The sequence below is a fragment of the Sander lucioperca genome, chromosome 20, assembly GCF_008315115.2.
Source record: "Sander lucioperca isolate FBNREF2018 chromosome 20, SLUC_FBN_1.2, whole genome shotgun sequence".
In the NCBI taxonomy this organism is placed as follows: domain Eukaryota; kingdom Metazoa; phylum Chordata; class Actinopteri; order Perciformes; family Percidae; genus Sander; species Sander lucioperca.
This window is the reverse complement of record NC_050192.1, coordinates 10,508,272-10,526,276: the sequence shown is the minus strand read 5'-3', so window position 1 is coordinate 10,526,276 and position 18,005 is coordinate 10,508,272. Positions and strand designations below refer to the sequence as shown.

General features: G+C 40.7%; 1 long non-coding RNA gene across 2 annotated transcripts in view; it reads left to right on the top strand.

Annotated features, from left to right (window-relative positions):
• Positions 1 to 18,005, top strand: part of LOC116060199 — an 85,544-nt gene that overhangs the window by 61,423 nt on the left and 6,116 nt on the right. The window lies entirely within an intron of this gene.

Here is an 18,005-nt window from a genome sequence, read left to right as displayed (position 1 = left end):
CTACCTGGCCACAGGAAAGAGTGTGTGTGTGTGTGTGTGTGTGTGTGTGTGTGTGTGTGTGTGTGTGTGTGTGTGTGTGTGTGTGCGCGTGCCCAAGTTTATGTGTAATTCTTTCTGCCTGGTTGTATGATTGACTTCTGTCTATCTCTCTCCCTTTCCCTGCTATCTCTCTCGTCTATAAGAATATTGGCTCATTCACTGTTTACAAGTCTATCGCCATGGCAACAAAAGGAGCTTCTAAGCATCTCAACACCCAATTATCTCCCTTCCTTAGGCATCTTGGACACTGCACTTCCTGCTGTCCCCAAACATTTGTATAAAATGTTATACTTGCAAACACTTTTTACATTTTATAAATATGTTTTCCAATATTGTGTTTGTATTGTATTAAGTTTTGTGAAAGTACAGTGGCAGGATAAATTACTGGAGTCTGAATTACAAAAACAGCAACAGTGATATGAACACACTAAAATAACGGTATAATGAGCACAGTGGATTGCTTATCAAAAACACAAGTTATGACTGTATTAGAGTGAGTCAATGGGAAATGTTTCTCTCCATGTTGTATGAGGTTGACATTTTGGCGTTGGAAGATACAGTTGGTTGTTGTCACAATTCACTACTCTGAAGCGAGACGAGCATGGTTGTCCTGGCTGAGATGGAGCAGTTCTTTCCTGGCTCTGTGGCTGGTCCCCATAGGTCATCGTGTTTACAGAGCCTGCAGATGCGGGGAGGTTTTCTCTTTGACCTACCACAGGCATTTGCCCGGCCAAAGTCTTCGTCTTAGTGGTTCTCAGTGGACTCTGTGTGTTTCAAAGAGGATAGTAATATAACCAAACACACTTTCATGTGTTTTGCAAAGATTTAGACAAAAACCAAAACCAATTATGTTATTTGGATGTTTTAATATTATTTAGTTATGTAGATTTAATTGATTAATAAGTTCAAAATCTAGGCCCCTCTGTTACAAGTTTATATTCTCAATATTTTTGTTATTGCTTAAGTATTAATAGACCATTGAGTCTACTACTTTACCAAAAAGCAATGTTCTTCCTTCCCACTTACTAAGGCTTACCCAAGCTCAGGTACTCCAAAGGGAGAAAGTACAAGGTTTTACAAGGTGTTGAACTCTGAAGTTTTGTGTCTATTTTATGAACGGAAATATTATATTGTTGTAGAGGTGAATGTGAAGTAGCAAGGTCAGGTGGAAGAGGCAGCATTAGAGTGGAGAATAACAAAGAGGCTCACCAGGCAATTATAACAAGATTAGGGGGAGATATTGTACTTGCATGCACATAACCAGACCAATCTAGCCCTCTCCCACTCACTCTCCCACACACAAACTTAAAGCCATATAATTTACTTTGGCATATAGAAAGACAGAACTTGCTGGTTGTCTTTACAGAAGTGTAGCAACACAGAAGCCAGGCAGACAGTCACAAATACAGACGTTCTGACAATTGTGAAAAATGTCTCAATTCCTACTCTGTGTCCTGTTCACAATAAAGCTGTGTGTATTATAGCTTGTTTGATGTTTTCCTTGTTTGCCTTCCCCCTTGACTCACACTGGGCTGTTCTGAGAACCATTGCCTTGGGAGAATTTGGCTGAATTTAGAATTTCTTTTATGGCAAATACACAAAATCATCACAACAATGGCGGTGCACAGAGAGGTAGGACCAAGCAGATGCAAAAAGAGTAGAAGGATATAGTCTTTTTGAGGCAAGTCCAAGTCAGTCAGAACAAGATCCAAAATCCAAATATTGCAAAATAGAAATACTGATAAAGAGATAGAAGAAAAAGCATGAGTTAATTAGTTCAGTTGTGTTCTGCAAGTGTCCGGATGGCCTGTGTATATCTGCAATAGCAGATAAAACAAAAATGTCCTGAGATCCAAGTGTCAGTTTGACCGTTTCACCTCAAGTTCATTTGTCATTGCCCATCTCTTCTACAGCCCGTTGCTAAAGCGTAGTGTGCACACACTGCCAACATTTGCATTTAGAAATGGCTACGTTAGCTCATATCTGCAACCTCACCACCCATTAGTCAATTAAAGGGTTAATGACATGTCTAAGAAGAAGGTTTACTCTTGGTTGGCACATACTGCTTCCAGACAACCAACCTTTAATCTTTCCCGCTTAAATATGCATGAGCCCTCCCGGTGGGGCTTTAATGGCCCTTAGTTTCTCCCCCCATCTAAACCTACACCCCCACCCCCCCGTTTGACAAATGAGATAGTGGACCTCGAGTAACCAAGACAACACTTTGCTCAAGGTTCTGTGAAAAGAACACTGAGGGAGGTACTTGTCAAAAATGTCTGCTGTGAGCAAGCCTCTCCTGACCTCACATTCATAATGATGGTCGAGGGTCAGCTCCTGTGATGCCAGTATGTAAATATTGCACCCACTCCTGGTACAGAAATTGACACGCAATATAATGAGAAACTTTGTCTTACCTCATATTACCTGACAGGTGCAATTGGTATTACCTGTATATGTACAGTCCAACTAGATGCCCTCATTTCATATTCATCAGCCAATGTATGTACAGTATTATTACTGGTAAACATGGTATGAGTACTTGTACCCAGATGTGGCATCTTTGACACCAATATTGATATTTGAGAGTGTAAGATTACTTGACAACAATATTTCTTTTCTTCATTTTCTTACACAAACACTACATGAACAAACTGACAAACAAGCAGGATATTTTATTTAACTATGGCACAGTTATAGTAAACATATCTCTCAAAGGAGTCTTTTTGCTCCCGTTAAAATGAGAATTTACAGTAAACGTGAAAATAAATTGTAAAAAGTAAAGTTCTAATCATTGTAGATAATACCTAGAAATTAAATAGAACGTTTTGACTACCAGCTGGTTTCAGCTGAACATTCTTTTTTATATTTTTATTAATGGTTTGTAAGGTGTCCTTAGGTGTCTTGAAAGGCGCTGACAAATAAAATGTATTATTATTATTATTCTACTGCTAAAGCAACTGCTACTGGTACAGTTCTATCGTAGTTGCTGCTTAACTGACATTAGCTGTGTCCAAAATTGCATACTATGCACTACCTACTTAACATGTATAGTATTGTTCAACATACTTTTACAACAGTAGTATGTATCTTTTCGGACGCACTGAGCTGTGATTACCACGTCACTTCCTGAGAACACTCCTTGCCGGTTGGAGACGTGTAAACATGCTAACCCGTGCAAACCTCATCTCTACTGGCATCGTCAGATAATGCTTTATAATTGACTTAAGGTTTAAAAAACACACAGCCTAATACAACTTATATGTACTTTAATTTATATTTGCATACCTGCCATACATATACACAACATAACATATACACTATATTTGTCATAAGCCATGCAATAATATGGCAACTGCCGATATATTGGTTGGGCGCTCCTCATCAGTGATTCATGTTTTAAAAGTAAAGTTTGTCACATCTGTTGTAGGCACTGTGTTCAGTATGTAACCTTGCCTTTGATTGTCATCAAAATACTTTTAAAGTGAGATCACAGCCGTCAGACTCAGACTGAAAGCAGGACGTTATTGTTTTAATTCATGTAAACAGTTATTGTGCTTTGATTGATTACCTATGGTCTATAATAGATAGATAGATAGATAGATAGATAGATAGATCTTTAGGCATCCAGTAGCTTAGACAACCATAACACAACAAACACACATACACACACATATCTAACATATATACATAATATACATTTTTAAAAGCATGTTTCCTAAATTCTTCCACCCATCCTTCATACTCATTCAGCCCTTATTCTAACTCTCTCTTGTGTCCCAGTGACCTGAGAGCATATTGTTGTCTAAAGGCATTTCTCTGATAATTTCCAGATCAATCATAAACATATGGATATCCTGGAAATGGCAGATGCATGGCCACTTAGTTATTGTAAACAGGTCAATAATATCAATGATGGGAAGCTAAACAGTAGAGGTCATTTGGATTGGCTCTAAACATGTCAATAGTGTTTATTTAAGAGACTGAACTGGGCAGCGTACGGCCAACAGTTCCTCCACAGATCCATTTCAATGCATAGATCAGGAGTAGGAATCAATGTGCAAGTAAGCTTATGTAATTTGAGTATGAAATAAGTGGTTTGCCCTTGCTTTTTCAATTTTCGCACTGACCTCACACAGATCCCCACTAGAATTATAATGGAAAAAGTGGGATGGTAACCATGCTACATTGTAAGGGACAAGTCTCATTGCACTTGGGAAACAAGGTCATCCACTAACCTTCTGTCTCCAGCCGCAAAGCAAACACTCAAAGGGAAAGACCACCATTACCGGCTCCCCAAAGGGAGTATCAAGTAAATTCCCAGCGGGAACACAAACACGCAAACACACACAGCTTTCCCCCTCTGATATACACACAGTCGCAAGCATGTCCACACTCCTCTTAGTCCTTCTGACCTCACCTCAATTACCGGGAGACATCTTTTTTTGGGTTGCCATGCCTAATTAGCATGGTTCACCACAGAGCAAGTGCTCGGTTAAATTCATTTATCAAAGGGTCCTGGGACAATGCTTCATGTCACACCATTAGGATTGCAATCTCTCTCATCATCTCTCCAGCTCATTTCATGAAGCCATTTGACAGTTCTGAGAGAGGGAATGAGGTAGGGAGGGAGGAAAGGAGGGGGGAGAGCAGCATTATAGAGCGATGGACGGAAGGTAACAGCATGTTAAACAGAATGCTAGAGCAAGGATGCATGTGGATACTGAGTGAAACTGACAAATCATGTTAGCCGGAGACACGATGAAGAGAGCAACAAGACGAAAGAAAAATGAGCGACAGCGTTTTAGAAAGTGGCAGATGGAAGAAGAGAGAGTTGAATAGATTTTGTGAAAGACAAATAAATGAGGAAGAGAGGAAGGGAAAGAAAAAAAGGCCTCAAGGGTATTCATATTGAGGCCAGTTTGAGTCAGTATGGACAGATATTTGTAAAGAAAGTGCTGGCAGCTTGAGTCTCTCCCTATCACACCTTCCCCATGAGAACGCAACTTAATGGGTCTTTGTATACACACACTGCCTATAGAGGCCACTGCAGCCTTCAACATGCATCAAATATTCAAAGCATCTTCTGTTCTCAAGACACACTCATGCACACATACCCTCAGACACCCTCACACACATTTTCTCACAGCCTCTAAGCCATAAATGTCAATATAGAAAGCAATGCTGGCACATCTCTCCCTCTCCGTCGCAGTCTGTCTCTTGTTTTGCTTCCTCCTTTTAGTAAAAGGGAATTGTTTATCTGAATTGCTAGAGGATATTGTGAATCATTTTTCAAAATGTTATCATTTGTTATTTTTCACATGGTGTGCAAATTGATGCATGGGTAAGAGAGGGGATGGGGGATAGGGACTGAGGGAGACGACCATCGGACAATCAATCACCACAAAATAGCCCACAATGACAAGTAGAAGGTCTCTGACATTTTTGACTGACTTGATTGATGTGTTTTTGAAGTGCTGGGGGGGGGGGGCAAACTTCCTTTCTGGCATAGAACAGATAGATCACTCATCACTTTGCAGCGCTCAGCTGGGATCAGCCATATACTTTTAAACATTGTGTGTGGATCTACTGCACCAGCCATGTGTTTCACAATGAAAGAAAGTGTACACTATCAAAATTGTGACTAGTTCTATTGAACATCTTGAGTTCATTTCTCACAATAATTCTGATTATTAAAACAATTCTCATTACGGTTGCTTGTGGCAGTCTGTGCATTATTTTTATGAACTTTGTGTACTTTAGACTTTACATTCATTACAGTAATTTGAAAAAGCAACCTGTGTAGGGGAACCATAATGTAAGGTTTTCTCTCAGTAATGTTTTGCACTCTATCGTAGTACAGAGACTCTATTGTGCCACAGTCATTCAAATCCAAGCTTTTCAGGTAATAGCTTGAAGGTCAGTTGTAACTTCACATGATATGAATCATTTTTATACTTTATATTCTCAAACATATGCCTTTTTTTCTTTGAATAGTATTGGAATTTTCATTTATTTGTTTTATGTTTGAGAGAGATGAATAGAAAAAGACATACATAAATGGTGGGGATCTGCGTTTATAAAAGGTGGAAAGGAAAAGGATGTGAAAAGAGCTTGATTCCTAGAACTGGGGCAACTAAAGCAAAAAAATGATTCACTAAACATCTGTGGTCGATCATCTTCAGTCAATTAATCCAAAAATTCTTTTGACTATGTAGCAGACCCCCACCATACATTCAAATTTTTAACACAAACAATTATTTTAAATGTGTTGTGTGGTTACACCTGTAACCCTTACTCGTAACTATTAGCTCTGTCCAGAGGTGGAAAGATCAGAAGTATTGCTGCTTTGCTAAATTCTATGTACAAGTAAAATCAGAGGTACTAAAGCTTGTGGCCCACTAAAAATATGAAAGGATAGTTACTCTAAAAAGTATTTAAAAAAAATGGAACACTGGAAGAAAAGATAGAAAACAGCTTAGAGAATTTGAGTTTTATTTTCCACTTAGTATGTGCCATGAAAGGAGTCATGTTCGGTCTTCTCTCCTCAAGCTATTTTCTCCTGGTGCTCTATTTCACACCGTTCTTTCTCTTAGCGTAAAGGGTGGCAAGGCAAGGTGACATTTGAAAAGTGCATTTCCCTCTCCGCTCCGTCAATCTGTTCTTTTTCCTTGCAGACAGCCCCCTCCATCTGCACACGGCACGCACACACACACACACACACACACACACACGCACGCGCGCGCGCGCAGACACACACACACACACACACACACACACACACACACACACACAAACCTTCTCCCTGCCCAATGACAATGATGTCCCTGGTTACCACCAGGGCTGTGTGTGTTTGTTAGACCAGACTGCGACCTCTGGACCCCTAAATGACACTGCCGGGCTGCGGTGTGACCCGAAGGCCCATTAAGTGTCAAACCCAACACCAGAACTGTCACATACAATCGTGTGACGAGCTGTTAGACATAACACTGTCCCCTCCTGATGACAGGTTCTCAACACCTGTGTCAAGATGATCGATTAGCAGATTGAGTCCCAAAACCTTGTCCTCCTACTGTACTTGGTCCCCTCTCTTTAGTCTGATTCAATCAGGGTTGCAATCATTTATATTTCCTCACACACAGACAGCAGGTCTGTTTATCTCCCTGGTGACAAAGTTTTGTTGCACATTTGGAAGTTAATTGCTTGGCTCATTAGCTGTGTGTGTGTTTCTGTCTTGGAGCAGCAGGGGATTTGATATTATCTTGTAATGGTGAAATGTTTTACAGTGGGAGTGGTGATCTCTCATCCTGAGGCATAAAATGGCCTGAGTGCTTTGGAAAGCCCTGTGTGATCTGTTCATTCTACTCATTCATTTTTAATATCCTTTGAAGAGAACGCTTGTTTTCCATCACCACCACCATTTTGGCAGCGAGGTAAACAGATGGATACTGACAGTGAGCGAGCGTCTCACAACAAGTGTCTCGCTCCACCATATCTCCTCCTTGACAGAATACAGCAAGCCTTCACCCACTCTTTTTTTCCCCTGCGGGTAGCCAGTAAAATAAACACCAGACATTATATGAATTTATGTAGCACAGAAATGGGAGTAAATACCAGTATGAAATTGTCAGCTTTTTTACCGCAGTCACAAATAATGGGGCTCTATGATGAGTTTGTTGCAGTTCGTGGTTCAGACAGCTCAGACTTGTATTGCTGCAGCTGCCTTTTATAAAAGGAACTTGGTTTCGATCTTTAATGTTTAATAACTTAAAAAAAGAAACAACCTCCCTTCAATGTCTCTCTCTGTCTCTCTTCCTCTGTGTGTTCCCACTCTGTTTTTCACTTTAACTCCTTGTCACGTCCTCATTTTCCCATTCGATCCAAAAATTCAGAGTGATTTGCTTGTCATTTACGTGACATTTGCTAGCCTCTTTTCATCCCGTCAGACACAAGTGTAACATTTACCACTGCAGCAAAGCTATTGACAAATAGCTGTTATTGTGACTTTAAATATGCACATAAACAACCAATTCATTAATCACTTTCTGCTGATGGCTTTTGATCAGCAGAGAGAGATTGTGTTCAAGGACTTGTTGAAGGTTGCTGTGTGCAGATCTGTGATTGCTGTGTAAATCGATTATGGCAACACCTTCCTCCAAGGATGCTGTCAGAGAGCCAGGCAGCTCTAAGCCAAGGGCCATGTTTAAGAGAGGATTTTGCTTATTGAACATTTCATATACAAACATACAATCTACATACATGTGCAACACATGCTTACATATTGTCATGAGTCTATTGTCTCAAACTAACATGCATACAATCCAGTGTGCTTCAGTTTACATTAGGCTAGAGGGATGTAGTATTATGTAGTCAAGCACTATAATGGAATGTTGAACACTGTTTCTAACTGACTTCAACAGGTAGTATGATAGGATATTATCTGTGTCCCAATAATGGCACAATTTGATGGATGTTAAGTCTTAAACCTGCAATAATTATTCAAATTATATTTACATTGAGTTCAATGACTGTGGGTCACTCATTGTGCCAAAATCATAGAAAAAGGACACTGAAATGCAGTTTTGTGGTGCTTTGTAGCATATTTTAACTCTCAGGCACTCTATGTGCAGCCATTTTCTGCAAACAAGCTCTGGTAAACCCACTGTATGCTAGCATACATGGCAGACAAAGATGGCGACTGGCCCGTGAAGAACATTGAATATCTAGCAGGGTGATGACCCAGATAGACTCTCAGAATCAGAATACCAAGCAAAGCTAAAAGGAGAGTGAAAATTGGATTTGTATTTTTCAGCAGGTCAGGAACATGACTCCAAATGAATGTAAATATTGCTCTGATGGTTGTGTAAGTAGGTATATATTTTCTAAAAATGTATCCAACACAACTTTATAAGGCGATATGTCAGGGCTTTGATGTTTTTCTACCCCCTAGTTCCCAGAAATAAATTACTATAGCTTTGATAATGTGATGTATGTCCCCTTCCTGTTTAGCAGCATGTTTTCTCAGTTTAGCTTTGATAATGTGATGTATGTCCCCTTCCTGTTTAGCAGCATGTTTGCTCAGTTGGCTAAAGCATGGTGAAATCTCTTGATCGCTGCTCTTTTTTTTTTTTTTTAACAAATTTACTTCCTGCACTTTCCACCTGTTGATGGCTGTGAGTCTGGGGCATACAGAGATGTGTTTTTGGCCAAAAAAGAGGGAACATTGATGGATCACTGCACTGTCCTGCTGACAGCCTCAGGACCACTCGGGCTAGGTGTCCTGTCAGCCACAGGGTACATTTGGAAAAGAGACTGATATGAAGAGGACATTGACAGGGTGGAGGATGTAACGGGTGCAGGCATTGTGAAGGTAGGAAATGAGAGGCAGCTTTAAAGAGAGGCATTTAGAGCGACATCAAGAGTGACGGGTAGAGAGGGAGGATGAGAAAGAGAGCAAAGCCAGGTGAAGTTATGTTTAGTCTTTTGAGGAGGGATGTGGCTGTTTTGTCAGCTTCTACAGGCTGAGGGTTATCTGTCTCCCCCAGCTGTGCCACCCAGCTGTCACACGCTGCTATGCTCCACTCTGTCCTGGCATCCTGGCACACGGCTCCCTCTGCCCACCATTCTCTGCTTGTGTGTGTGTACTACACATTTGTCATTACGGTTGAAGATTATTAGCATGGAAATGAGCAGGTTAGGTTATTTATGCAGCGTGAACCAATATGAGAGTCTCTCCATGCCCTTTCCCCCATCTCCAAGACAGTTGACTATCACTCTAGCTAGCTACCAACCTGCTGCGCTTCCTTCTGTCTTTTAATTAATCAAGTCGGTCTGTACACGATGAAAGTTTTCTTTTCAAGTCAGTCTTGGAATCTCTCTGAAGTCATTTCCCACTGGAAGCTATGTGCCTCCTTTAGACACCAGAACAATCTGCAATCCCCACTGGCCCTCTCACCACCCCAACCCCGCTGGGTAAGAGCCTCAATTACCCAGAGCCTATCACCGCAAACAGCCACTTTGCAGCCAACCACCTGTGACTCAGACTGTGGGAAGCGTTGGCTGCATAGGGCTGTGTGGGGGGAGGGGACAGCCAAAGCCTTGGGCTGGCCAGCCAACCATTGATTAAGGGAATCAGTATTGATTAAAGGAGCAGGGGACATCTGGAATGGACCAATTTATGTCCCAACATCAATTATTCAAATGGCTGCCGCTGAATTGGATTAGAGGACGATCTTCTTGCCATCCTTTCTACGCCTCTACAATCTGTGCCCTCTCAGCAAGCTGTCGTCACAAGTCTCCTGACAAGTCCCTGAAATGCAAACTTTTAGTTTGCCACATGGACATTTACTGCATATACAACTAGTGTAAGTCTCTGTGCTCTGTTCTAAATAAAGTGCATTGGTGCAATGCTAGGCAGTTTCTTCCTAGCATTCCCCGATCACTGGCTAACACCTATGGCTGGACAACACTGTGTTGTCAGATTTGTTTCTCAGTTTGCCCTTCTGTCTGTGATGACATCTTGAGGGCTTGAACGCAGCACAAAATGGCACAGCCTGCTAAAGTCTGGGCCAGAGGGTCATTCATATTCATAATGTTGGTACTAGAGAAGCGGTGAAAACGTGCACGGCTTTGTTCCTGTGTGGTGTGTATTTTTTCGGTGGGGGGTATTTGTGTTCATCTCTGTGTGAGTGTGCCTGGCGGGATTCTGCTTTGCGTATCATGCGGCAGTTGGCCCTTTAGAGACAGGCCAGCACTGAGCCCAGCTGATGGGCTCCTGTCCATTGTAGACACGCTAACATGGTGGGAATGAGGAGTGTGACTGAGCCAGTGACAAAAGCCCACAGGTGGCCGACTATGATAGAGGGCTGCCCTTTCTCTGTTGCCCCACTGGAGCAGCTCACAGAAACACTGATTCCTTTGACAATGATTGATGAATGATTTTTTTTCAGATGTTATCATGGACAGTGTTTGACTAAACAGCAGAATATTACTTGAATGTCATTTTTTATATTATGTTATCCTACAATTTACTGTATAGGAGCAGTGATGCATTACATACTCATGATATTCCCTTGCTGTTTCATGGCACTAATGCATGGAGGTAAAGTAAATGTTGCCATTGATTGTCTAGCTACTTCATTTAAGAGCATGTCCATGTCAACTGAGAATACGTTTAGCATGAAAGAAAATGAGATAAAGTGCTGAATAATTACTTCAATTGTATAGAGGGTGATGGCAAAACATATTTTGTAATTTGCAATGGTAATATCACTTATATACCAGAATGTAACAAACACCTACACTCCTGTAACTCGATTACACTGTTTCATAAAAACTGCAGGTCTTATTTATTAGTTAAAACTAATGACATTCAAGTTGTTTCAGTTTGTTGATAAGTGCAAACACATACAACTAGTCATGTTAAAAAATGTGTTAATGTGCAAATGGGAAAACACTGCCATTACACACTAGCTACAAATGTGAAACAACTTAGAAAGATAGAAATAGAAAGACAGATTTTGTTCCATATTGTTTTAAATGTAGTTGTGTAGTTCATGACTAAAGAGTGTTTTGTAATGGACTGGAATTGTGACATGGGAAGAGCAGTAAAGTGTACATCTGTCACAGTGTTGAGGCGTATCAATTACAGTAAGAAAACAATTTCCTCTTCCTGTAGCTTATACATGTTTCCATGTTTATGCAGCACAGGAAATTTCTGAATCGTACCTGTTTGTTGCACAGCTGGAATCCATTATCAATAGTAAGAACGTTTTGGACATGTAAGCGGACAATAAAGTAAGATTAAATTAAATGTACTTCTCAACCAGATAATCAATTTACTGTGTTGTATAGGCTCACACAGCTCTGGTAATTCGTGTTTTGGTGAGAGCATATGGGGCTGGAGACTGTGGAGCAAATGTGCAGTGTAAAAGGAATTGCATGGTTGTTATTGATTAGGAGTTGAAATAGGAGAGAAGATTTGTGGAGCACGTAAAGGAGTGTGTGTGTGTGTGTGTGTGTGTGTGTGTGTGTGTGTGTGTGAGAGAGTGAGTGAGTGAGTGCGTGCGTGCAATGTTTAGCATAACACAATGTGTCTAGACCCTGTGGCGTTTATCTGATTTATCAGGTGGTGGTGGTGAAGTAGGTTTCAGAGATGTACTTTGGCAACAATCAAGCATCAAAAACACTATTTGAGCATAAATAGGGTTAATCATTTTAAGCAGTTTCACCTAATATTAGCTCTTCATTAATAGGACTCAGATCAAAGTATCTGCCCTGAAGAAGTATCACTCACTTGTTTATCCTTATTGATTTAACTCCAGCAGATGTACACACCTTGTCTTAGCTCAAAGGTTACTTCTGTGTTCAAACTCTTTGTTCTGAAACCTTTTGACAGGCTCAGATTTGTATCTTTATTCTCCATCTGTAGTGTTTAGGGTGTTTCTGGCTGTAACATTGAGTCTGTCTGATTTCTTTCCCACTCTATCCCTGCTGCCACCAGCAACACAAATGTTTACCAAGGCAGAGCAGACGGAGGAGAATGGACTAATATCGGTAATTGCTCCCATCTGTTTGCGTACAGTTGTCAGTATCTCTGTGTCCACTCCTGAAATTAGACCCGTCAACCAGTGTCCAAGCTACACTTCTATCATCAATCCATCCATCCTGCCAATCAGGCATTAGATACAGCAGCCAGTTATTCACATGTCAGGAGCCACATGAGAAACCTCACTCCAAAACTCAAAATCGCAGGCAATAACCAGGTGTTTCAGAAACAATTTTTCAGTTCAAGTTTTCTGGCATCATCTGAGATTATTAAAATTATTTTTGGCAGTATTTTATTGCAAAACCCAAAACATTTTAACTCCACTGACTGTCATATTGTTACCGAATTATTAGAAAAATCTTGAAAACACTCTGTCGTGAGTGACTTTTAAGATGCTGCAACCTTCTGAAGAATAGAAAAAGCTAAGGAGAGAGATTATAAGAAAAGATTTAAGCTTTGTGCACCTTCTCCAGTTTGACACCTCTAAGTCTCAGCTAAAATCCCCTTCTTCTCGCAGTCTTCATGCTCCAAAGCCAATGGTTATTATAGATACATCAGAAACATGAGACAGGCTGGGACCATTAGCCAGGCCAAACCATTACTAAGTGTGAAGTGTTTTATACTCCAAGATAACTGAGCTGTATGTGCAATCCTGTTTTTCTGTAACATTAGCCTTACCTGGATCTGTCACAGGCCTTTCTTTGTAAAGATATCTTTGCCACAGCAGCTGATAGAGTGGTATTAATCTTTTAAATTTCTCTGTTGACAGTAAATCTAATAGTCTCTTGTCTTGACGATAAGTCTTTAAAGTTGAGGTGGCCAGGGGATGATTATGGGTTCAAGTCCCCAAAGCTGCAGGTTCAGCCTTATCGATTATCCAATCCCGTAACCCCTCATGCCCTCTAATACTGATTGCCTGAACAGCACCAAACTCTTCTCTTCTTCTCCTTCTTGTCTTTCTATTACTCTATCTCCATGTGGACAGACCTTCTAATTATTTTTTTTGTCTCCATGGCCACATCACATCAGTGTGTGTTGATGTGATAGTGGGGTGGGGGTTTTGGGTGAAAGGGCTGCGGTGATCATGGGAGTGTGGAAAACCACCCCTGGGGCGAAGCAATCATCTCCGGCTCTCTATCATCCTGCCCCCTTCACTACCTCCACCCAACCTCTCTCAACCCATCACCCCTCAGAGTTGCCTTCCATTATTCCCACTTCACTAGTCAGAAAATTAGGGTGACACTTGGCAGCCCTCCCTCCTCTCCCTACCTCTCTTTCTGTCTCTCCTTCCACCATGCCTCTTTCTATATCTCACCCATTACCCCCAGTTCACTGGTTGGTATATGGAGGGTGACACTGGGCCAATTCAATCTCTCGTCCCCGTCAGCTACTCAGCCTGCTGGAGTGCCGCAGCCTCCGGTCTATAGGCATACCCCTTCCTACATTTCACACCTTCCCTGCCCTCCTTTGCTACACAGAACTTTCTATTTCCTTATCTGTCACTCCTGTGTTTCATTTACTTGTTTTTTTTTTAGCTTACCTCTGACCTTTTAAAGTCCTGTGTGTCTCAGGGAAGGTGTTTCAAGATGGCCTTGTTTTACTGGGGTAGTGATATGCTTTATTGTGCAGCTGTACCAATTGAAAAAGTTAATGTTGCAAAAAGTCAGACGCAGAATATGTGTGTTTTGTGAGATAACAAAGACGCCACTTAAAAAAATCTGAAAATTTGTCCATTAAAATGTGTTTGACTGCCTTTGATGTATCATATTGAATAATGCAGATTGTAGAATACAATAAACCAGGTATGTGTTTACTGCAGAACTGCAGGAATTTTACTTTTGATTTCCTGAATGGCTTCAGGATGGATAGATTGGCTTCAAGAGGAAGAAATGTATGGGTTCAACTAATCTTTACCAATGCTACTGTTTTCTAATTATTTTGGTAGCAGATTTGTGCTTTCCCTGCATTATAATGACCAGCGTTGCATCATGTCAGGAAACACCTCTCATTAAACCAGAGAAGCTTTTGTAACCTGCCTCTTGCCAATATAAATAAGATCCATGGATTTACCCCATGGAGCATATTTTACTGTAACTCAGATTAGGAGTTAAGCAGCATTTGCAGCACTTGGAGTCATAATACACTGTGTGCAGAATTATTAGGCAAATGAGTATTTGGACCATATCATAATTTTTATGCATTTTTTCCAACTCCAAGCTATATAAACTTGAATGCTTATTGGATTTAAGCATTTCAGGTGATGTGTGTTTCTGTAATAAGGGAGGGTGTGGCCTAAGGACATCAACACCCTATATCAAGGTGTGCATAATTATTAGGCAGCTTCTTCTCCTCAGGCAAAATGGGCAGAAAAAGAGATTTAACTGACTCCAAAAAGTCAAAAATTGTAAAGAGTCTTTCAGAGGGATGCAGCACTCTTGAAATTACTAAGATATTGGGGCGTGATCACAGAACTATCAAACGTTTTGTAGCAAATACTCAAAAGAGTCGCAAGAAAAAAAAGAGAGAAAAAAATCCGCAAATCAACTGCCAAAGATTTGAGGAGAATCAAACGTGAAGCTACCAGGAACCCATTATCCTCCAGTGCTGTCATATTCCAGAACTGCAACCTACCTGGAGTGCCCAGAAGTACAAGGTGTTCAGTGCTCAGAGAAATGGCCAAGGTAAGGAAGGCTGAAATCCGACCGCCACTGAACAAGAAACATAAGTTGAAACGTCAAGACTGGGCGAGGAAATATCTGAAGACAGATTTTTCAAAGGTTTTATGGACTGATGAGCTGAGAGTGACTCTTGACGGACCAGATGGATGGGCGTGTGGCTGGATCAGTAATGGGCACAGAGCTCCACTGCGACTCAGACGACAGCAAGGTGGAGGTGGGGTGTAGGGCTGCCACCTCTTAGTCGATTAGTCGACTAATCGGTCGTTTTGGTCTTAGTCGACTAAGATTTCTTTAGTTGATGAGTCATTTTTTTATGCTTATTCATGCTTAATTACTCATTTCCAAGAAACTTATGAGCACATTTCTGGTAAACACAAGATTTAAAGTGGTGCTTTTGCAGGATTAATTGTGGAGAAAGTCAGTTTTACAGATGGTTCATTAACTACATTTATATTGTGCTTTTCTAGTCTTAACCAACTCTCAAAGAGCACAGCTCTGTCGATTACATCAACTAATCGATTAATCGACAAAATCATATAAGTGTTAGTCGACTAAGAATTTCTTTAGTCGAGGACAGCCCTAGTGGGGTGATGGTATGGGCTGGCATTATTAAAGATGAGCTAGTTGGACCTTTTCGGGTTGAAAATGGAGTCAAAATGAACTCCCAAACCTACTGCCAGTTCTTAGAAGGTACATTCTTCAAGCAGTGGTACAGGAAAAAGTCTGCATCTTTCAAGAAGACCATGATTTTTATGCAGGACAATGCTCCATCACATGCATCGAAGTACTCCACTGCGTGGCTAGCCAGTAAAGGCCTCAAAGATGACAGAATAATGACATGGCCCCCTTCCTCACCTGATCTAAACCCTATTGAGAACTTGTGGGCCCTTCTTAAACGGAAGATTTACGCTGAAGGAAAACAGTACAGCACTCTGAACAGTGTATGGGAGGCTGTGGTGGCTGCTGCACAAAAAGTTGATCATCAACAGATCAAGAAACTGACAGACTCCATAAATGGAAGGCTTATAACTGTTATTGAAAAGAAGGGTGGCTATATTGGTCACTGATTTTTTTTTTTTTTTTTCAGAAATGTTTAAATTGAGTTGTTTGTTGATTATTCTCACTTTAACAGATGCAAATAAACAAGTGAGATGGTAACATTTTCATTTTTCATTTAGCTGCATAATAATTCTGCACACATAGAGTTGCCTAATAATTCTGCACACATAGATTTTCTCATTAGAAAGCCAAAATCTCACTTTTACTTCCTTAAATATTCAGGATTGAGGTTTATTAACATTTTGGATTGACTGTGAGCGCTGTAGTTGTTCAATAATAAAATTAATCCTCAAAAATACAACTTGCCTAATAATTCTGTACACAGTGTAGGATGATTCAGAGCCAAACACAATGAAAGGTCCATGCCCAGTGAGCCAGTCTTACTCATTAATTGATAATCCATCAGCCAGTTTTTAACTGCCAAATCCAACTTGGAAGATGGAATGGAGAAGTTGTTGACATTGGGAAGATGTATGTAAATTTACATCTGTGTGATGTACATTCAACCTGCTTTCCTCATTAAGAAAAGGAGAAGAGTTGGATGGAACTTTTTAAACAACTTATGCTCGAAAAATAGCTGCCCACCTACTCGCATAACACATGGCCACTGTTACTATCAGCTGCTTCTAATAGACCAACCCAGTCTTCTAATGTTAAGTTGATTGTAGCTGATTTGTGGGACCAGCTTTGTTTATTCTAGTCCCAACTTGCAGGGATGTTTGTTTTTGTCCTGCCCAGTATGAGATGGCTTTGTTATTAGGGAGGGAAGCTGCTTTTCTAAGCCAAAATCATCTACTCTGATGACAATGGGTTTGACTGAATTGGATGTCATCACTGTGGGCTAGACTTCTGTCCCTGCTCTTAGAAAGGTAGGCTCACAGTATGTTGGATGCGAATTTACATACTATTTAGATATTTACTCCTTGGACTACTCCTATTCAGAATCCGACTATTCAGTGTGTGTGCACTTGGACTCGGAGCATGACTTCCCTCCCCAGTGGCAACATGGAAAATAAGGCCATATACTTTAAATTAATTGGATAAAACCGTAATTTGATAAATGTGGATGTTTATCATGTGTGAAATGATTTTGGCCATTATGCAGGGTTTTCTTTTCATGGGAGAAGTCTTGTCCTGCTATTACTGTAATTATTACAGTGTTATTGTGCATCCTGACATGAATACAGTTGACAGCACAATGATCATAACAGCTGTTTGTTATGCATATTTGTGCATATATTCTTTGTTGCTCTGTCTGGCACCAGAAAGTGTGAGACCTGCATGGCCTCAACATCCCTGAACACCAAGTTTGGCTGACGTAGCACTTGTCACTAGTCACTAGGATGGAAAGGAGAGCCATTTGGCGAGACACAGTCTGTATGTGCAAATGCATTCCAAGAATTCAGAGCTATTATCCTGTTTTATTTGTCAGTGGCTGTTGCTTCAAGTTTTATATAATGATGCTTATAAATGGTGTGTAGGTAGCATAAGGCTTGAACTTTTGTTAGCCATAAAATATGGCCACACCATTTAGTTTAAAGCCCTTGTAATTGCTGGTACACCCTCACAGGTGTTTTCAGACTGTACCTGATCTTGGGACTGTGTCTCTAGGTCTTTTTTTCATGTTTCTGATCAGATTTTCATTTTTTCGGCATAGCTCCAACCACAGTTTGCCTGTGAAGGTG